The sequence below is a fragment of the Ambystoma mexicanum genome, chromosome 4p, assembly GCF_040938575.1.
Source record: "Ambystoma mexicanum isolate Mex_15411 chromosome 4p, UKY_AmexF1_1, whole genome shotgun sequence".
NCBI classification, from domain to species: Eukaryota; Metazoa; Chordata; class Amphibia; order Caudata; family Ambystomatidae; genus Ambystoma; species Ambystoma mexicanum.
The window spans coordinates 650,326,569-650,349,339 of record NC_090927.1 but is presented as its reverse complement, the minus strand read 5'-3'; positions in this window follow the sequence as shown (position 1 = coordinate 650,349,339).

The window sequence follows — 22,771 nt, the reverse complement described above, 5'->3', positions numbered from 1 at the left end:
CCAGTCCCAAAAGACCCCGGATGCCTAAGGAATTAATTGGTATGTATGAACCAAAGTTGGATGTGTTGGATTGGCTGAGTTTGTTTAAGTATAATCATGGGCTCCAGAACATTACAGGTAATGAGCTACTTACCTGGTTGTTCTCTAGGCTCCCCTCTGTTGCAACTGATGTGGTAATGGAGTTGGGGGAGGAGGATAGGAAAGAGTATGAAAGTGTGAAACTAGCTTTGATAGCTAGATTTGGGAAGACCCATTCCCAGTATTTTAAGAGGTTTAGATCCCTCAAAAAGCATGATGGTGGGTGAGTGAAGGGTTGAAAAACTTAGAGGGATGGATTAAGGGTTACAAGGTGAACACTTATGAGGGTATGAAGAATCTTTTTATGTTGGAGTCTATTTATGATGCCTGTTCTCCTGTGCTCAGACAGCACTTGGCTGATTCAAAGGAATTGGATTCCAGGAAGCTAGCTAAGGCTGCTGACTTATGGGTTGCCAATAGGACAACTCATAAGGTTTCTGGGGCAACTCAGAAAAAGGATGAGGGAAAACAGCCTAAAAAAGACTCAAAGGAGAATTCTAATAGCTCAAATTCCAAAGAGGGCCCCAAACAAAACCATAAGGGTAAGCCACAAGGAAAACCACAGCAGAATAGTGTACCTTCTGGTGCCAAACCAGAGGGAGGCCAGAACAAGCCACCATTCCAGAAAGCATTTGGAAAATGCTTTGTTTGTGGCTCTACTGGCCATGTGAAAGGAGATCCCAGATGCAAGGGTAAACCTTCAGGGGTGCAGCTTGTCTCCTTAGCCTTCGCTCCAGAGGAGGAAGTCCAAATGGCAAGTGGAAACTTTCTACTGCTGGCTGAGGAACCCGTTGGAGTCTCAGCCAGTGTTTCTTTAGTGTCTCTGGGTTTGTGGGAACAACAGAATTTAGATGTCTATAATTCTATCCCAGATAATACCAAAGAGTATTATAAGGACAGTGTCCAGGTGAATGGTCAGGAGACTCCTGCCATTAGGGACACTGGGGCCAGCATAACTGTGGTGGATAAATCTTTTTTTCAGGCTGAGGATGTTGCTAAGGCACCCAAATGCCTCACCAAGTTAGCTGGAGGGCCTGTGCAGATGCTTCCCCAATTACCAGTTGTCATCCAGTGTAATGACATGACTGTGAAGATACCTGTCAGCATACAAAGTGAGGTACCAGGAAGAGTTCTGTTGGGTAACGATATAAAAACTCTCGGAGTTATGTCTCATACCCACAGACCTTCTAGTAAACGGTTACAGGAGCTAACCAGACCTGCAAGGGAGAGAACCATGAGAAGTACTCCCGAGGAGATGATGAAGAAGGATATCACTCCTGCTCTACTGGATTTGTCAGCTGCTGTCTCAAGAAAATCAGAAGCGAAAGGGAAACCTAAAACTTCTCAACAGAAACCAGCAGCCAGCACTTCAGTGCAGCCAACAAGGACTTCCCATCAGTTGTCCACAGTTACACCCGTAACTCCCCTTCCAGCTGAGGCTGAGAGGGTGGTAGAATTAGACTCTGAGGAAGAGCTAATGGAAGGCCAGGAACTAATTGGAGATCTGGATCCTGTTGACCATCCTGAGCTGCAGTATTTACTGGCAGAAGGTGGACCCAACAGGGCAGACTTCAGTAAGGGACGGAGAGAATGTCCAACTCTAGAAGGTCTTCGCCACCAGGCAGAAGCTCAGGCTGAAGGGCAAGAGCCTGGGAAATACAGGTTGCACTGGGAAGATGGCCTCTTCTACAGTGAACCGACAGAGTCTGAACCTGGAGACTACAAACGACTTGTAGTACTCCAAGAGAACAGACAACAGTTCTTGCAGTTAGATCACAAGATTCCTTTGGCTGGTCACTTGAGTTTCAAGAAGACTAAGGAAAGGCTCTCTCTCTACTTTTATTGGCCAAAGATGGGGGCCGAAGTAGAAAAATACTGCAGAAGTTGCCACACCTGCCAGACCTCTGGTAAGGTTGGCTCCAAGAATGTGGCACCTTTAGTGCCTCTCCCCGTTGTGGGAGTCCCATTTGAGAGAGTAGGGATTGACATTGTTGGTCCCCTTGATCCTCCAACCTCCTCAGGCAACAGGTTTATACTTGTTGTAGTAGACCATGCTACTAGGTATCCTGGGGCAATTCCTATGAGGACTGTTACAGCTCCGGCTGTGGCTAAGGCCCTCCTTGGTATTTTTACTAGGGTCGGGTTTCCTAAGGAAGTAATCTCTGACAGGGGGTCAAACTTTATGTTCCACTACATAAAAGCCATGTGGAAAACCTGTGGACTTACTTACAAGTTCTCAACAGCTTACCACCCACAAACCAATGGATTGGTAGAAAGGTTCAACCGAACCATGAAGAGCATGATAGGTGCTTTAGAGGAACCCCTTAAACGAAAGTGGGACCTTCTACTGCCATGCCTTCTCTTTGCTTATAGAGAACTCCCTCAGGAGGGAGTAGGTTATTCTCCCTTTGAGCTTCTCAATGGTCATCGCGCCAGAGGTCCATTGGCCCTGATTAAGGAGGGGTTGGAGAGTGCTCCTTCCCCCAAGCCAGTCAGAGTGACTGACTACGTGATAGGTCTCCGGAGGAGAATGTCACACATGATGGCGGAAGCAAGTGATAACTTGAAAGCTGGACAAGCATTGGTCAAGCACTGGCATGATCAAAAGGCTAACATGGTTGAGTTCACTCAAGACCAGCTAGTTCTCGTTATGATCCCAACAAGGCAAGGGCCTTGCAAGACAAATGGATGGGACCCTTCAGAGTTATGGGTAAACTAGGAGAGGTCAACTATCTGGTGGACTTGGGCAATCCCAAGGAGGCTCCAACAGTCTTCCACACCAACCGACTCAAAGCATATGTCTCGAGACCCGATGTAGGAGCGTTGCTTCTAGCATCATCAGAGGAAGAAGAAAAGAGTGAAGCTCTTCCTGATCTCCTCAGAGGCTTACCTTTAGACAAAAAGATTGAAGGAGTAAATCTCTCTTCAAATCTGACACCTGAGCAACAAGAAGAGTGCAAATCTATGTTGAATCAGTTTGCCTCTCTGTTCTCACTTTCACCAGGTTTGACCCCTTGGGGCCAGCATGACATACTCACTGGTGACTGCCAGTCAAAAGCAGAGGACATAGAATGTCAGAAAATGTAAGAACCCACATCAAAGGTGAGGTCAGCAGGATGCTTGATCTCGGGGTAATAGAGCCCTCTACGAGTCCATGGTCTAGTCCAGTTGTGTTAGTACCAAAGGCAGGATCTAAAGAACGTAGATTCTGTGTGGACTATAGAGCTCTTAATGCAGTCACCAAGACTGATGCCCACCCTTTGCCAAGAACAGATGAGTTGGTGGATAGACTTGGTTCAGCCAAGTTCCTCAGCACATTTGACTTGACGTCAGGCTATTGGCAAATAGCCCTGACAGATCATGCCAAGGAGAAAACTGCATTTTCTACCCCAGTTGGCTTATACCAGTTTAAGGTAATGCCTTTTGGATTGAAAAATGCACCTGCTGCATTTCAACGGATGGTAAACCAGGTTCTGAATGGATGGGATGGGGGACTTCTGCATGGCATACTTGGATGACATAGCAGTGTTCAGCAATTCCTGGGAAGAACATGTAACCCACCTAAGAGATGTTTTGCAGGCTCTTGGACGAACCAATCTGACCATAAAGGCGAGTACATGCCAAATTGGACAGAGTAAGGTAGTCTATCTTGGACATGAGGTAGGAGGTGAAGAAATAAGGCCTTTGCTCAGTAAGATTGAAGCTGTGCAAAATTGGACAACACCTACTACTCAGACCCAGGTGAGAGCCTTCTTAGGTCTCACCGGGTATTACAGGAATTTCATTGAGAACCATGGGACCATAGCTTCTCCTCTGAATGTCATCTCCTCTCCAAAATTCCCTAAGAAGTTTAGATGGAACGAGGAGTGCAATCAGGCCTTTGAAAATCTGAAAAAAGCTCTTTGCCAAGCCCCAGTACTCAGAGCTCCTGATTATCACCAAACTTTCATTGTGCAGACAGATGCCTCAAATGTAGGAATAGGTGCATGGATGGGAAAGGTAGGGAGCACCCCGTTTGCTTCATCAGCCGCAAGCTGAAGGATCCTGAAACAAGGTGGGCAACAATCGAAAGAGAGTGCTTTGCTATTGTGTGGGCTCTGAAGAAGTTAAGGCCATACTTGTATGGTTCTACTTTTGTCATTCAGCCTGACCACCAACCCTTGAGATGGTTAATGCAAATGAAAGGGGAAAACCCAAAACTACTGAGATGGTCAATCTGCCTGCAAGGGTTTGATTTCACCATTGAGCACAGGTCAGGGTGTCACCACCAAAATGCTGATGTTCTCTCTAGGATGTATGTCATCGACTAGAGATATGAGATTCATCCAGGAGTGGATTAAATCCTCCTGTCCCTTGGTCTGGGGGGGGCGAGTGTTAGGGAGAATTCTCTGTTTAGGCTGACTTTCCTAACCTAGTGAGTCCCCCAGCAGCTTTGCTGGATTTCTGGAGTTTGTTTTTTCTCATCCTGCCAAGAGTGAGATTCTTTTCCACCCACTCTTGGACATGATTGTGGTTGATTTCTTTGTATGTTAATGTGTTCTATGGGCTATGGGGTCTTTTACTCCATAGGGCCTCATGTGCATTGCTATGTGTGTTCCACCGCACCCTCCGTGCCATAACACTGGGGTGTCCTAGGTGATCCCCACCATAGACTCCATACCCTGGGTCTGTTGTTCGAGGGGGCACTTTCCCGTCCCCCCTCGTCGAGTTTTGGCTTGTGGCAGTGGATACTACTTTTTATATTCGACCGCAAATATATTCCTATGGGATTCTTCCGATTGTTCAAGGCTAATACTTTTTCAGGTTAGTCTCTAACATACTGCCGGTTTATTTGTTTTAAATAAATCCACCGGTTGGTATTTTCTGCCAGAACTCGGTTTTTTAAAATGGCGTATGTGTTCGCCTCTGTAACTCCGAACCAAAGGTTGAGCCCTTTGTTCCACTTTTGGCGGGCTTCTGCACAGAAGCCCTCCAGAGTGGTGCCATTATGTCCGGGTACCACAGGGGGTGCGGGAGGGGGTTTAGGCACCCTGGACTGAGTTGCCTTGCCAACTCAAGTCGCACTCTTGTGTGATTGGCCCAAGTGGTGAGCCGCCCCGCTCACCACTTAGCATGTTTGATTGACAGCTAGGCTGAATGAATAGGGGTTTTCTGCATAAAAGCAGGGCTTTTGGGACTGGAACTTCAGAAGTCGCCACAGGACCTAAGAATCCGACGAGGGTAAAGCTGAGCCAACCTGCAACGATGACACCTCCGGTGGAGCCCTGCTGAACCGACTCACCACTTCCACACGACAGAGGAGATCTCCCTGCTGGAGAGTCTTCTTCCCCTGACTGGTGGGAACAACCAGTCCCTTGCTTTTTCTTTGCTTCCAGGACGTCTAGTGGTTGAATTGCCCGTGCTGAGCACCCAGGCAACCGGATAGCCACTAACCACTGTACCGCCACCAAAAGGTGGTGCCTTGTGACGGAGCACTCCGCGGCTGGTCTCTTCCCTGGTGGTGCAACGATCTTCAACTTTTCCTCGACGACAAGATCCTCTCATCTTCTGGCAAAGCCCCGACTTGCATCCACCACCAGGAACAACTGCCCCCGCCGGAGCTGTCTCTTCACTTTCAAGGTACTGTGTCCACCTGGCTTCCCTTGAAATGCTTAGCGTGAGGTGTCTTAAATCCTTACCTTTCCATTGGGTCGCCTCCAGATCTTCTTAACTTTTGTTCTAAAACTGGTCCAACCTTTCTGTGACATTTTGCTACAAAGACTTGAAGTGCATTTCCCCTGTGATACTTTTGGGACATACCGCCTTGCCTCTCTCCGAGTGGGCCTGGCCTCTGAACTTTGCGATCTACAGTAGACCCTGCCTTGCTTTTCTTGCATTTGCTTCGTAAAAGTGTTGGTACTGAGTTGGTTTCATACCCTGCCTTTTTCTCTCCCTTTCTAACGAATACTAGAGTGCCATCTAGGTTAAAGCATTCACCTCTGTCTGCAAATAAGTGGTGCCGTTGAACCTAGACTTGTCGAAATATTGTATGGGATTGATATATACTTATAGTAACTGTGATTGAAGTTGTTTGCCATATTAGTGCCAGTGTGTTTTTCATAGATGTGTTTTTAAATAAATAATTATATAATTTTACACCCAAGCTCTGATCAGTGTCTGCTTGCTCTACTGTGTAAATTGCCCTATCTTGTATACTCCAAATACGCCCTAACTCGTCTTGAGAGAAGTCTGACTGCTCAGCCACAGCTACCAGGTAAATCTGGGTGGTGCATTCTGCTACCAATTGGGTTTACTGCTAACTCCTGTAGACTTAAACTGTTTGCAGTGGTCCCAGAGGGAACTGCACAGGTTTCTGCCTAAAACTGGTGTACAGCGGTGGGATTTGTATCGAGTATACAGTTTAGAGTGCTTTTCAACACTTTAGGATAACTAACCACAAAGCTTAGCACTAAAAAGCAACTTTCTAAAAACATGTCTACTATGGAAGTTTACAGTCAACAGTCCTTGTCAGGTGAAAATACTGAGAGTTTGAGAGCTCTCTGTAGACAAGAGAATCTTTCTGTAAGAGGCAAGAAAATAGAACTGATAGCAAGATTGCTGGAAAACCAAAGTCTGGGTACTGGTTCAGAGGAACCAACTTCTCCAGCAAATGTAGATAACAGTAATGGTGTTGATCTAAATCAAAGTTCTGATGATAGTGATGAAGAGGCTGAAGAGGAAGGAGAGGCTAACAAAACTGTCTCCAATGCCCCTCTGTCTGCCTTACCAGCTGTACCTACTGGGCCTATAGCAGGTCCCACCCTAAGTCCTCAAGTCCTTGAACTAGAACAAATGAAAATAGACTTGGAATTCAGAAGGATTACTGCTCAAACTGAACAGGAACACCAAGAAATGCAACAAATTCTTAGGCTCAGAGAAAGGGAGCTCAAGCACGAGTTAGAATTTAAAAAGTTGTCTGTTGAAACTGCTTCTGTCTCTGGCTCCTCTAGAAGTTCCAGTCCCAAAAGACCCTGGATGCCTAAGGAATTAATTGGTATGTATGAACAAAAGTTGGATGTGTTGGATTGGCTGAGTTTGTTTGAATATAATCATGGGCTCCAGAACATCACAGGTAATGAGCTACTTACCTGGTTGTTCTCTAGGGTCCCCCCTGTTGAAACTGATGTGGTAATGGAGTTGGGGGAGGAGGATAGGAAAGAGCATGAAAGTGTGAAACTAGCTTTGATAGCTAGATTTGGGAAGACCCCTTCCCAGTATCTTAAGAGGTTTAGATCCCTCAAAAAGCATGATGGTACCACTTGGGCTACCTGGGTGAGTGAAGGGTTGAAAAACTTAGAGGGATGGATTAAGGGTTACAAGGTGAACACTTATGAGGGTATGAAGAATCTTTTTATTTTGGAGTCTATTTATGATGCCTGTTCTCCTGAGCTCAGACAGCACTTGGCTGATTCAAAGGAATTGGATTCCAGGAAGCTAGCTAAGGCTGCTGACTTATGGGTTGCCAACAGGGCTACTCATAAGGATTCTGGGGCAACTCAGAAAAAGGATGAGGGAAAACAGCCTAAAAAAGACTCAAAGGAGAATTCTAATAACTCACATTCCAAAGAGGGCCCCAAACAAAACCAAAAGGGTAAGCCACAAGGAAAACCACAGCAGAATAGTGTACCTTCTGGTTCCAAACCAGAGGGAGGCCAGAACAAGCCACCATTCCAGAAAGCATTTGGAAAATGCTTTGTTTGTGGCTCTACTGACCATGTGAAAGGAGATCCCAGATGCAAGGGTAAACCTTCAGGGGTCCAGCTTGTCTCCTTAGCCTTCGCTCCAGAGGAGGAAGTCCAAATGGCAAGTGGAAACTTTCTACTGCTGGCTGTGGAACCCATTGGAGTCTCAGCCAGTGTTTCTTTAGTGTCTCTGGGTTTGTGGGAACAACAGAATTTAGATGTCTATAATTCTATCCCAGATAATACTAAAGAGTATTATAAGGACAGTGCCCAGGTGAATGGTCAGGAGACTCCTGCCATTAGGGACACTGGGGCCAGCATAACTGTGGTGGATAAATCTTTTTTTCAGGCTGAGGATGTTGCTAAGGCACCCAAACGCCTCACCAAGTTAGCTGGAGGGCCTGTGCAGATGCTTCCCCAATTACCAGTTCTCATCCAGTGTAATGACATGACTGTGAAGATACCTGTCAGCATACAAAGTGAGGTACCAGGACGAGTTCTGTTGGGTAACGATTTAAAAACTCTCGGAGTTGTGTCTCATACCCCCAGACCTCCTAGTAAACGGTTACAGGAGCTAACCAGACCTGCAAGGGAGAGAACCATGAGAGGTACTCCCGAGGAGATGATGAAGAAGGATATCACTCCTGCTCCACTGGATTTGTCAGCTGCTGTCTCAAGAAAATCAGAAGCGAAAGGGAAACCTAAAACTTCTCAACAGAAACCAGCAGCCAGCACTTCAGTGCAGCCAACAAGGACTTCCCCTCGGTTCTCCACAGTTACACCCGTAACTGCCCCTCCAGCTGAGGCTGAGAGGGTGGTACAACCCTGTGTGGTAGAATTAGACTCTGAGGAAGAGGTAATGGAAGGCCAGGAACTCATTGGAGATCTGGATCCTGTTGACCATCCTGAGCTGCAGTCTTTACTGGCAGAAGGTGGACCCAACAGGGCAGACTTCAGTAAGGGACAGAGAGAATGTCCAACTCTGGAAGGTCTTCGCCAAAGGGCAGAAGCTCAGGCTGAAGGGCAAGAGCCTGGGAAATACAGGTTGCACTGGGAAGATGGCCTCTTCTACATTGAACCGACAGAGTCTGAACCTGGAGACTACAAACGACTTGTAGTACCCCAAGAGAACAGACAACAGTTCTTGCAGTTAGCCCACGAGATTCATTTGGCTGGTCACTTGAGTTTGAAGAAGACTAATGAAAGGCTCTCTCTCTACTTTTATTGGCCAAAGATGCAGGCCAAAGTAGAAAAATACTGCAGGAGCTGCCACACCTGCCAGACCTCTGGTAAGGTTGGCTCCAAGAATGTGGCACCTTTAGTGCCTCTCCCCGTTGTGGGAGTCCCATTTGAGAGAGTAGGGATTGACATTGTTGGTCCCCTTGATCCTCCAACCTCCTCAGGTAACAGGTTTATACTTGTTGTAGTAGACCATGCTATTAGGTATCCTGAGGCCATTCCTATGAGGACTGTTACGGCTCCGGCTGTGGCTAAGGCCCTCCTTGGTATTTTTACCAGGGTCGGGTTTCCTAAGGAAGTAATCTCTGACAGGGGGTCAAACTTTATGTCCCACTACATGAAAGCCATGCGGAAAACCTGTGGAGTTACTTACACGTTCTCAACAGCTTACCACCCACAAACCAATGGGTTGGTAGAAAGGTTCAACCAAACTATGAAGAGCATGATAGGTGCTTTAGAGGAACCCCTTAAACGAAAGTGTGACCTTCCACTGCCATGCCTTCTCTTTGCTTATAGAGAAGTCCCTCAGGAGGGAGTAGGTTATTCTCCCTTTTAGCTCCTCTATGGTCATCCCGTCAGAGGTCCATTGGCCCTTATTAAGGAGGGGTTGGACAGTGCTCCTTCCCCCAAGCCAGTCAGAGTGACTGACTACGTGATAGGTCTCCGGAGGAGAATGTCACACATGATGGAGGAAGCAAGTGATAACTTGAAAGCTGGACAAGCATTGGTCAAGCACTGGCATGATCAAAAGGCTAACATGGTTGAGTTCACTCAAGACCAGCTAGTTCTCGTTATGATCCCAACAAGGCAGAGGGCCTTGCAAGACAAATGGATGGGACCATTCAGAGTTGTGGGTAAACTTGGAGAGGTCAACTATCTGGAGGACTTGGGCAATCCCAAGGAGGCTCCAACAGTCTTCCACACCAACCGACTCAAAGCGTATGTCTCGAGTCCCGATGTAGGAGCGTTGCTTCTAGCATCATCAGAGGAAGAAGAAGAGAGTGAGTCTCTTCCTGATCTCCTCAGAGGCTTACCTTTAGATGAAAAGATTGAAGGAGTAAATCTCTCTTCAAATCTGACACCTGAGCAACAAGAAGAGTGCAAATCTATGTTGAATCAGTTTGCCTCTCTGTTCTCACTTTCACCAGGTTTGACCCCTTGGGGCCAGCATGACATACTCACTGGTGACTGTCTGCCAGTCAAAAGCAGAGTGATATAGAATGTCAGAAAATGTAAGAACCCACATCAAAGGTGAGGTCAGCAATATGCTTGATCTCGGGGTAATAGAGCCCTCTACGAGTCCATGGTCTAGCCCAGTTGTGTTAGTACCAAAGGCAGGATCTAAAGAACTTAGATTCTGTGTCGACTATAGAGCTCTTAATGCAGTCACCAAGACTGATGCCCACCCTTTGCCAAGAACAGATGAGTTAGTGGATAGACTTGGTTCAGCCAAGTTCCTCAGTACATTTGACTTCACGTCAGGCTATTGGCAAATAGCCCTGACAGACCATGCCAAGTAGAAAACAGCATGTTCTACCCCAGTTGGCTTATACCAGTTTAAGGTAATGCCTTTTGGATTGAAAAATGCACCTGCTACATTTCAACGGATGGTAAACCAGGTTCTGAATGGGATGGAGGACTTCTGCATGGCATACTTGGATGACATAGCAGTGTTCAGCAATTCCTGGGAAGAACATGTAACCCACCTAATAGATGTTTTGCAGGCTCTTGGACGAGCCAATCTGACCATAAAGGCGAGTAAATCCCAAATTGGACAGAGTAAGGTAGTCTATCTTGGACATGAGGTAGGAGATGTAGAAATAAGGCCTTTGCTCAGTAAGATTGAAGCTGTGCAAAATTGGACAACACCTACTACTCAGATCCAGGTGAGAGCCTTCTTAGGTCACACCAGGTATTACAGGAATTTCATTGAGAACTATGGGACCCTAGCTTCTCCTCTGAATGTCATCTCCTCTCCAAAATTCCCTAAGAAGGTCAGATGGAACGAGAAGTGCAATCAGGCCTTTGAAAACCTGAAAAAGGCTCTTTGCCAAGCCCCAGTACTCAGAGCTCCTGATTACCACCAAACTTTCATTGTGCAGACAGATGCTTCAAATGTAGGAATAGGTGCAGTACTCAGTCAACTGGATGGGAAAGATAGGGAGCACCCCGTTTGCTTCATCAGCCGCAAGCTGAAGGATCCTGAAACAAGGTGGACAACAATCGAAAGAGAGTGCTTTGCTATTGCGTGGGCTCTGAATAAGTTTAGGCCGTACTTGTATGGTTCTACGTTTGTCATTCAGACTGACCACCAACCCTTGAGATGGTTAATGCAAATGAAAGGGGAAAACCCAAAACTACTGAGATGGTCAATCTGCCTGCAAGGGTTTGATTTCACCATTGAGCACAGGTCAGGGTGTCACCACCAAAATGCTGATGGTCTCTCTACGATGTATGTCATCTACTAGAGGTATGAGATTCATCCAGGAGTGGATTAAATCCTCCTGTCCCTTAGTCTGGGGGGGCGAGTGTTAGGGAGAATTCACTGTTTAGGCTGATTTTCCTAACCTAGTGAGTCCCCCAGCAGCTTTGCTGGATTTCTGGAGTTTGTTTTTTCTCATCCTGCCAAGAGTGAGACTCTTTTCCACCCACTCTTGGACATGATTGTGGTTGATTTCTTTGAATGTTAATGTGTTCTATGGGCTATGGGGTCTTTTACTCCATAGGGTCTCATGTGGTTTGCTATGTGTGTTACACTGCACCCTCCGTGCCGTAACACTGGGGTGTCCTAGGTGATCCCCACCATAGACTCCATACCCTGGGACTGACTACTGTCTCCCAGGGCATGTAAAGTCACCATTGGCTTTATTAGACCTAAATTTACTAAAAGAACTAGTACAAACCATCCTATTGTGGACGTACTGGTAGGGGTAATTCGGTCTGTTGTTCGAGGGGGCACTGTCCCGTCCCCCCTCATCGAGTTTTGGCTGGTGGCAGTGGATACTACTTTTTATATTCGACCGCAAATATATTCCTATGGGATTCTTCCCATTGTTCGAGGCTAATACTTTTTCACGTTAGTCTCTAACATACCGCCGGTTTATTTGTCTTAAATAAATCCACTGGTTGGTATTTTCTGCCAGAACTTGTTTTTTTAAAATGGCGTATGTGTTCGCCTCTATAATTCCGAACCAAAGGCTGAGCCCTTTGTTCCACTTTTGGCGGGCTTCTGCACAGAAGCTCTCCAGAGTGGTGTCATTCTGTCTGGGTACCACAGGGGGTGTGGGAGGGGGTTTAGGCACCCTGGACTGAGTTGCCTTGCCAACTCAAGTCGCACTCTGGTGTGATTGGCCCAAGTGGTGAGCCGCCCCGCTCACCACTTAGCATGTTTGATTGACAGCTAGGCTGAATGAATGGGGGTTTTCTGCATAAAAGCAGGGCTTTTGGGACTGGAACTTCAGAAGTCGCCACAGGACCTAAGAATCCGACGAGGGTAAAGCTGAGCCGACCTGCAACGACGACACCTCCGGTGGAGCCCTGCTGAACCGACTCACCACTTCCCAACGACAGAGGAGATCTCCCTGCAGGAGAGTCTTCTTCCCCTGACTGGTGGGAACGACCAGTCCCTTGCTTTTTCTTCGCTTCCAGGACATCTAGTGGTTGAATTGCCCGTGCAGAGCACCCCGGCAACCCGATAGCCACTAGCCACTGTACCGCGACCAAAAGGTGGTGCCTTGTGACGGAGCACTCCGCAGCTGGTCTCTTCCCTGGTGGTGCAACGATCTTCAACTTTTCCTCGACGACGAGATCCTCTCATCTTCTGGCAAAGCCCCGACTTGCATCCACCACCAGGAACAACTGCCCCCGCCGGAGCTGTCTCTTCACTTTCAAGGTACTGTGTCCACCTGGCTTCCCTTGAAACGGTTAGCGTGAGCTGTCTTAAATCCTTACCTTTCCATTGGGTCGCTTCCAGACCTTCTTAACTTTTGTTCTAAAACTGGTCCAACCTTTCTGTGACATTTTGCTACAAAGACTTGAAGTGCATTTCCCCTGAGATACTTTTGGGACGTACCGCCTTGCCTCTCTCCGAGTGGGCCTGGCCTCCGAACTTTGCGATCTACAGTAGACCATGCCTTGATTGTCTTGCATTTGCTTCGTAAAAGTGTTGGTACTGAGTTGGTTTCATACCCTGCCTTTTTCTCTCCCTTTCTAACGAATACTAGAGTGCCATCTAGGTTAAAGCATTCACCTCTGTCTGCAAATAAGTGGTGCCGTTGAACCTAGACTTGTCGAAATATTGTATGGGATTGATATATACTTATAGTAACTGTGATTGAAGTTGTTTGCCATATTAGTGCCAGTGTGTTTTTCATAGATGTGTTTTTAAATAAATAATTATATATCTTTACACCCAAGCTCTGATCAGTGTCTGCTTGTTCTACTGTGTAAATTTCCCTATCTTGTATACTCCAAATACTGCCTAACTCGTCTTGAGAGAAGTCTGACTGCTCAGCCACAGCTACCAGGTAAATCTGGGTGGTGCATTCTGCTACCAATTGGGTTTACTGCTAACTCTTGTAGACTTAAACTGTTTGCAGTGGTCCCAGAGGGAACTGCACAGGTTTTTGCCTAACACTGGTGTACAGCGGTGGGATTTGTATCGAGTATACAGTTTAGAGTGCTTTTCAACACTTTAGGATAACTAACCACAAAGCTTAGCACTAAAAAGCAACTTTCTAAAAACATGTCTACTATGGACGTTTACAGTCAAGAGTCCTTGTCAGGTGAAAATACTGAGAGTTTGAGAGCTCTCTGTAGACAAGAGAATCTTTCTGTAAGAGGCAAGAAAATAGAACTGATAGCAAGATTGCTGGAAAACCAAAGTCTGGGTACTGGTTCAGAGGAACCAACTTCTCCAGCAAATGCAGATAACAGTAATGGTGTTGATCTGAATCAAAGTTCTGATGATAGTGATGAAGAGGCTGAAGAGGAAGGAGAGGCTAACAAAACTGTCTCCCCTGCCCCTCTGTCTGCGTTACCAGCTGTACCTACTGGGCCTATAGCAGGTCCCCCTTAAGTCCTCAAGTCCTTGAACTAGAACAAATGAAAATAGACTTGGAATTCAGAAGGATTACTGCTCAAACTGAACAGGAACACCAAGAAATGCAACAAATTCTTAGGCTAAGAGAAAGGGAGCTCAAGCACGAGTTAGAAATGAAAAAGTTGTCTGTTGAAACTGCTTCTGTCTCTGGCTCCTCTAGAAGTTCCAGTATGAACAAAAGTTGGATGTGTTGGATTGGCTGAGTTTGTTTGAATATAATCATGGGCTCCAGAACATCACAGGTAATGAGCTACTTACCTGGTTGTTCTCTAGGGTCCCCCCTGTTGAAACTGATGTGGTAATGGAGTTGGGGGAGGAGGATAGGAAAGAGTATGAAAGTGTGAAACTAGCTTTGATAGCTAGATTTGGGAAGACCCCTTCCCAGTATCTTAAGAGGTTTAGATCCCTCAAAAAGCATGATGGTACCACTTGGGCTACCTGGGTGAGTGAAGGGTTGAAAAACCTAGAGGGATGGATTAAGGGTTACAAGGTGAACACTTATGAGGGTATGAAGAATCTTTTTATGTTGGAGTCTATTTATGATGCCTCTTCTCCTGAGCTCAGACAGCACTTGGCTGATTCAAAGGAATTGGATTCCAGGAAGCTAGCTAAGGCTGCTGACTTATGGGTTGCCAACAGGGCTACTCATAAGGATTCTGGAACAACTCAGAAAAAGGATGAGGGAAAACAGCCTAAAAAAGACTCAAAGGAGAATTCTAATAACTCACATTCCAAAGAGGGCACCAAACAAAACCAAAAGGGTAAGCCACAAGGAAAACCACAGCAGAATAGTGTACCTTCTGGTTCCAAACCAGAGGGAGGCCAGAACAAGCCAACATTCCAGAAAGCATTTGGAAAATGCTTTGTTTGTGGCTCTACTGACCATGTGAAAGGAGATCCCAGATGCAAGGGTAAACCTTCAGGGTTCCAGCTTGTCTCCTTAGCCTTCGCTCCAGAGGAGGAAGTCCAAATGGCAAGTGGAAACTTTCTACTGCTGGCTGTGGAACCCATTGGAGTCTCAGCCAGTGTTTCTTTAGTGTCTCTGGGTTTGTGGGAACAACAGAATTTAGATGTCTATAATTCTATCCCAGATAATACTAAAGAGTATTATAAGGACAGTGCCCAGGTGAATGGTCAGGAGACTCCTGCCATTAGGGACACTGGGGCCAGCATAACTGTAGTGGATACATCTTTTTTTCAGGCTGAGGATGTTGCTAAGGCACCCAAACGCCTCACCAAGTTAGCTGGAGGGCCTGTGCAGATGCTTCCCCAATTACCAGTTCTCATCCAGTGTAATGACATGACTGTGAAGATACATGTCAGCATACAAAGTGAGGTACCAGGACGAGTTCTGTTGGGTAACGATTTAAAAACTCTCGGAGTTGTGTCTCATACCCCCAAACCTCCTAGTAAACGGTTACAGGAGCTAACCAGACCTGCAAGGGAGAGAACCATGAGAGGTACTCCCGAGGAGATGATGAAGAAGGATATCACTCCTGCTCCACTGGATTTGTCAGCTGCTGTCTCAAGAAAATCAGAAGCGAAAGTGAAACCTAAAACTTCTCAACAGAAACCAGCAGCCAGCACTTCAGTGCAGCCAACAAGGACTTCCCCTCGGTTCTCCACAGTTACACCCGTAACTGCCCCTCCAGCTGAGGCTGAGAGGGTGGTACAACCCTGTGTGGTAGAATTAGACTCTGAGGAAGAGGTAATGGAAGGCCAGGAACTCATTGGAGATCTGGATCCTGTTGACCATCCTGAGCTGCAGTCTTTACTGGCAGAAGGTGGACCCAACAGGGCAGACTTCAGTAAGGGACAGAGAGAATGTCCAACTCTGGAAGGTCTTCGCCAAAGGGCAGAAGCTCAGGCTGAAGGGCAAGAGCCTGGGAAATACAGGTTGCACTGGGAAGATGGCCTCTTCTACAATGAACCGACAGAGTCTGAACCTGGAGACTACAAACGACTTGTAGTACCCCAAGAGAACAGACAACAGTTCTTGCAGTTAGCCCACGAGATTCCTTTGGCTGGTCACTTGAGTTTGAAGAAGACTAATGAAAGGCTCTCTCTCTACTTTTATTGGCCAAAGATGGGGGCCGAAGTAGAAAAATACTGCAGGAGCTGCCACACCTGCCAGACCTCTGGTAAGGTTGGCTCCAAGAATGTGGCACCTTTAGTGCCTCTCCCCGTTGTGGGAGTCCCATTTGAGAGAGTAGGGATTGACATTGTTGGTCCCCTTGATCCTCCAACCTCCTCAGGTAACAGGTTTATACTTGTTGTAGTAGACCATGCTATTAGGTATCCTGAGGCCATTCCTATGAGGAATGTTACGGCTCCGGCTGTGGCTAAGGCCCTCCTTGGTATTTTTACCAGGGTCGGGTTTCCTAAGGAAGTAATCTCTGACAGGGGGTCAAACTTTATGTCGCACTACATGAAAGCCATGCGGAAAACCTGTGGAGTTACTTACACGTTCTCAACAGCTTACCACCCACAAACCAATGGGTTGGTTGAAAGGTTCAACCAAACTATGAAGAGCATGATAGGTGCTTTAGAGGAACCCCTTAAACGAAAGTGTGACCTTCTACTGCCATGCCTTCTCTTTGCTTATAGAGAAGTCCCTCAGGAGGGAGTAGGTTATTCTCCCTTTTAGCTCCTCTATGGTCATCCCATCAGAGGTCCATTGGCCCTGATTAAGGAGGGGTTGGACAGTGCTCCTTCCCCCAAGCCAGTCAGAGTGACTGACTACGTGATAGGTCTCCGGAGGAGAATGTCACACATGATGGCGGAAGCAAGTGATAACTTGAAAGCTGGACAAGCATTGGTCAAGCACTGGCATGATCAAAAGGCTAACATGGTTGAGTTCACTCAAGACCAGCTAGTTCTCGTTATGATCCCAACAAGGCAGAGGGCCTTGCAAGACAAATGGATGGGACCCTTCAGAGTTGTGGGTAAACTTGGAGAGGTCAACTATCTGGAGGACTTGGGCAATCCCAGGGAGGCTCCAACAGTCTTCCACACCAACCGACTCAAAGCGTATGTCTCGAGACCCGATGTAGGAGCGTTGCTTCTAGCATCATCAGAGGAAGAAGAAAAGAGTGAAGCTCTTCCTGATCTCCTCAGAGGCTTACCTTTAAATGAAAAGATTGAAGGAGTAAATCTCTCTTCAAATCTGACACCTGAGCAACAAGAAGAGTGCAAATCTATGTTGAATCAGTTTGCCTCTCTGTTCTCACTTTCACCAGGCTTGACCCCTTGGGGCCAGCATGACATACTCACTGGTGACTGTCTGCCAGTCAAAAGCAGAGGATATAGAATGTCAGAAAATGTAAGAACCCACATCAAAGGTGAGGTCAGCAATATGCTTGATCTCGGGGTAATAGAGCCCTCTACGAGTCCATGGTCTAGCCTAGTTGTGTTAGTACCAAAGGCAGGATCTAAAGAACTTAGATTCTGTGTCGACTATAGAGCTCTTAATGCAGTCACCAAGACTGATGCCCACCCTTTGCCAAGAACAGATGAGTTAGTGGATACACTTGGTTCAGCCAAGTTCCTCAGTACATTTGACTTGACGTCAGGCTATTGGCAAATAGCCCTGACAGACCATGCCAAGTAGAAAACAGCATGTTCTACCCCAGTTGGCTTATACCAGTTTAAGGTAATGCCTTTTGGATTGAAAAATGCACCTGCTACATTTCAACGGATGGTAAACCAGGTTCTGAATGGGATGGAGGACTTCTGCATGGCATACTTGGATGACATAGCAGTGTTCAGCAATTCCTGGGAAGAACATGTAACCCACCTAATAGATGTTTTGCAGGCTCTTGGACGAGCCAATCTGACCATAAAGGCGAGTAAATCCCAAATTGGACAGAGTAAGGTAGTCTATCTTGGACATGAGGTAGGAGATGTAGAAATAAGGCCTTTGCTCAGTAAGATTGAAGCTGTGCAAAATTGGACAACACCTACTACTCAGATCCAGGTGAGAGCCTTCTTAGGTCTCACCAGGTATTACAGGAATTTCATTGAGAACTATGGGACCATAGCTTCTCCTCTGAATGTCATCTCCTCTCCAAAATTCCCTAAGAAGGTCAGATGGAACGAGGAGTGCAATCAGGCCTTTGAAAACCTGAAAAAGGCTCTTTGCCAAGCCCCAGTACTCAGAGCTCCTGATTACCACCAAACTTTCATTGTGCAGACAGATGCTTCAAATGTAGGAATAGGTGCAGTACTCAGTCAACTGGATGGGAAAGGTAGGGAGCACCCTGTTTGCTTCATCAGCCGCAAGCTGAAGGATCCTGAAACAAGGTGGACAACAATCGAAAGAGAGTGCTTTGCTATTGTGTGGGCTCTGAATAAGTTTAGGCCGTACTTGTATGGTTCTATGTTTGTCATTCAGACTGACCAAATACCCTTGAGATGGTTAATGCAAATGAAAGGGGAAAACCCAAAACTACTGAGATGGTCAATCTGCCTGCAAGGGTTTGATTTCACCATTGAGCACAGGTCAGGGTGTCACCACCAAAATGCTGATGGTCTCTCTACGATGTATGTCATCTACTAGAGGTATGAGATTCATCCAGGAGTGGATTAAATCCTCCTGTCCCTTAGTCTGGGGGGGCGAGTGTTAGGGAGAATTCACTGTTTAGGCTGAATTTCCTAACCTAGTGAGTCCCCCAGCAGCTTTGCTGGATTTCTGGAGTTTGTTTTTTCTCATCCTGCCAAGAGTGAGACTCTTTTCCACCCACTCTTGGACATGATTGTGGTTGATTTCTTTGAATGTTAATGTGTTCTATGGGCTATGGGGTCTTTTACCCCATAGGGTCTCATGTGGTTTGCTATGTGTGTTACACTGCACCCTCCATGCCGTAACACTGGGGTGTCCTAGGTGATCCCCACCATAGACTCCATACTCTGGGACTGACTACTGTCTCCCAGGGCATGTAAAGTCACCATTGGCTTTACTAGACCTAAATTTACTAAAAGAACTAGTACAAACCATCCTATTGTGGACGTACTGGTAGGGGTAATTCGGTCTGTTGTTCGAGGGGGAACTGTCCCGTCCCCCCTCATCGAGTTTTGGCTGGTGGCAGTGGATACTACTTTTTATATTCGACCGCGAATATATTCCTATGGGATTCTTCCCATTGTTCGAGGCTAATACTTTTTCACGTTAGTCTCTAACATACCGCCGGTTTATTTGTCTTAAATAAATCCACTGGTTGGTATTTTCTGCCAGAACTCGTTTTTTTAAAATGGCGTATGTGTTCGCCTCTATAATTCCGAACCAAAGGTTGAGCCCTTTGTTCCACTTTTGGCGGGCTTCTGCACAGAAGCCCTCCAGAGTGGTGCCATTCTGTCTGGGTACCACAGGGGGTGTGGGAGGGGGTTTAGGCACTCTGGACTGAGTTGCCTTGCCAACTCAAGTCGCACTCTGGTGTGATTGGCCCAAGTGGTGAGCCGCCCCACTCACCACTTAGCATGTTTGATTGACAGCTAGGCTGAATGAATGGGGGTTTTCTGCATAAAAGCAGGGCTTTTGGGACTGGAACTTCAGAAGTCGCCACAGGACCTAAGAATCCGACGAGGGTAAAGCTGAGCCGACCTGAAACGACGACACCTCCGGTGGAGCCCTGCTGAACCGACTCACCACTTCCCAACGACAGAGGAGATCTCCCTGCAGGAGAGTCTTCTTCCCCTGACTGGTGGGAACGACCAGTCCCTTGCTTTTTCTTCGCTTCCAGGACATCTAGTGGTTGAATTGCCCGTGCAGAGCAGCCCGGCAACCCGATAGCCACTAACCACTGTACCGCGACCAAAAGGTGGTGCCTTGTGACGGAGCACTCCGCAGCTGGTCTCTTCCCTGGTGGTGCAACGATCTTCAACTTTTCCTCGACGACGAGATCCTCTCATCTTCTGGCAAAGCCCCGACTTGCATCCACCACCAGGAACAACTGCCCCCGCCGGAGCTGTCTCTTCACTTTCAAGGTACTGTGTCCACCTGGCTTCCCTTGAAACGGTTAGCGTGAGCTGTCTTAAATCCTTACCTTTCCATTGGGTCGCCTCCAGACCTTCTTAACTTTTGTTCTAAAACTGGTCCAACCTTTCTGTGACATTTTGCTACAAAGACATGAAGTGCATTTCCCCTGAGATACTTTTGGGACGTACCACCTTGCCTCTCTCAGAGTGGGCCTGGCCTCCGAACTTTGCGATCTACAGTAGACCATGCCTTGCTTGTCTTGCATTTGCTTCGTAAAAGTGTTGGTACTGAGTTGGTTTCATACCCTGCCTTTTTCTCTCCCTTTCTAACAAATACTAGAGTGCCATCTAGGTTAAAGCATTCACCTCTGTCTGCAAATAAGTGGTGCCGTTGAACCTAGACTTGTCGAAATATTGCATGGGATTGATATATACTTATAGTAACTGTGATTGAAGTTGTTTGCCATATTAGTGCCAGTGTGTTTTTCATAGATGTGTTTTTAAATAAATAATTATATATCTTTACACCCAAGCTCTGATCAGTGTCTGCTTGTTCTACTGTGTAAATTGCCCTATCTTGTATACTCCAAATACTGCCTAACTCATCTTGAGAGAAGTCTGACTGGTCAGCCACAGCTACCAGGTAAATCTGGGTGGTGCAGACTGCTACCAATTGGGTTTACTGCTAACTCCTGTAGACTTAAACATTTTGCAGTGGTCCCAGAGGGAACTGCACAGGTTTCTGCCTAACACTGGTGTACAGCGGTGGGATTTGTATCGAGTATACAGTTTAGAGTGCTTTTCAACACTTTAGGATAACTAACCACAAAGCTTAGCACTAAAAAGCAACTTTCTAAAAACATTTCTACTATGGAAGTTTACAGTCAAGAGTCCTTGTCAGGTGAAAATACTGAGAGTTTGAGAGCTCTCTGTAGACAAGAGAATCTTTCTGTAAGAGGCAAGAAAATAGAACTGATAGCAAGATTGCTGGAAAACCAAAGTCTGGGTACTGGTTCAGAGGAACCAACTTCTCCAGCAAATGTAGATAACAGTAATGGTGTTGATCTAAATCAAAGTTCTGATGATAGTGATGAAGAGGCTGAAGAGGAAGGAGAGGCTAACAAAACTGTCTCCCCTGCCCCTCTGTCTGCCTTACCAGCTGTACCTACTGGGCCTATAGCAGGTCCCACCCTAAGTCCTCAAGTCCTTGACCTAGAACAAATGAAAATAGACTTGGAATTCAGAAGGATTACTGCTCAAACTGAACAGGAACACCAAGAAATGCAACAAATTCTTAGGCTCATAGAAAGGGAGCTCAAGCACGAGTTAGAAATGAAAAAGTTGTCTGTTGAAACTGCTTCTGTCTCTGGCTCCTCTAGAAGTTCCAGTCCCAAAAGACCCTGGATGCCTAAGGAATTAATTGGTATGTATGAACAAAAGTTGGATGTGTTGGATTGGCTGAGTTTGTTTGAATATAATCATGGGCTCCAGAACATCACAGGTAATGAGCTACTTACCTGGTTGTTCTCTAGGGTCCCCCCTGTTGAAACTGATGTGGTAATGGAGTTGGGGGAGGAGGATAGGAAAGAGTATGAAAGTGTGAAACTAGCTTTGATAGCTAGATTTGGGAAGACCCCTTCCCAGTATCTTAAGAGGTTTAGATCCCTCAAAAAGCATGATGGTACCACTTGGGCTACCTGGGTGAGTGAAGGGTTGAAAAACCTAGAGGGATGGATTAAGGGTTACAAGGTGAACACTTATGAGGGTATGAAGAATCTTTTTATGTTGGAGTCTATTTATGATGCCTGTTCTCCTGAGCTCAGACAGCACTTGGCTGATTCAAAGGAATTGGATTCCAGGAAGCTAGCTAAGGCTGCTGACTTATGGGTTGCCAACAGGGCTACTCATAAGGATTCTGGGGCAACTCAGAAAAAGGATGAGGAAAAACAGCCTAAAAAAGACTCAAAGGAGAATTCTAATAACTCACATTCCAAAGAGGGCCCCAAACAAAACCAAAAGGGTAAGCCACAAGGAAAACCACAGCAGAATAGTGTACCTTCTGGTTCCAAACCAGAGGGAGGCCAGAACAAGCCACCATTCCAGAAAGCATTTGGAAAATGCTTTGTTTGTGGCTTTACTGACCATGTGAAAGGAGATCCCAGATGCAAGGGTAAACCTTCAGGGGTCCAGCTTGTCTCCTTAGCCTTCGCTCCAGAGGAGGAAGTCCAAATGGCAAGTGGAAACTTTCTACTGCTGGCTGTGGAACCCATTGGAGTCTCAGCCAGTGTTTCTTTAGTGTCTCTGGGTTTGTGGGAACAACAGAATTTAGATGTCTATAATTCTATCCCAGATAATTCTAAAGAGTATTATAAGGACAGTGCCCAGGTGAATGGTCAGGAGACTCCTGCCATTAGGGACACTGGGGCCAGCATAACTGTGGTGGATAAATCTTTTTTTTCAGGCTGAGGATGTTGCTAAGGCACCCAAACGCCTCACCAAGTTAGCTGGAGGGCCTGTGCAGATGCTTCCCCAATTACCAGTTCTCATCCAGTGTAATGACATGACTGTGAAGATACCTGTCAGCATACAAAGTGAGGTACCAGGACGAGTTCTGTTGGGTAACGATTTAAAAACTCTCAGAGTTGTGTCTAATACCCCC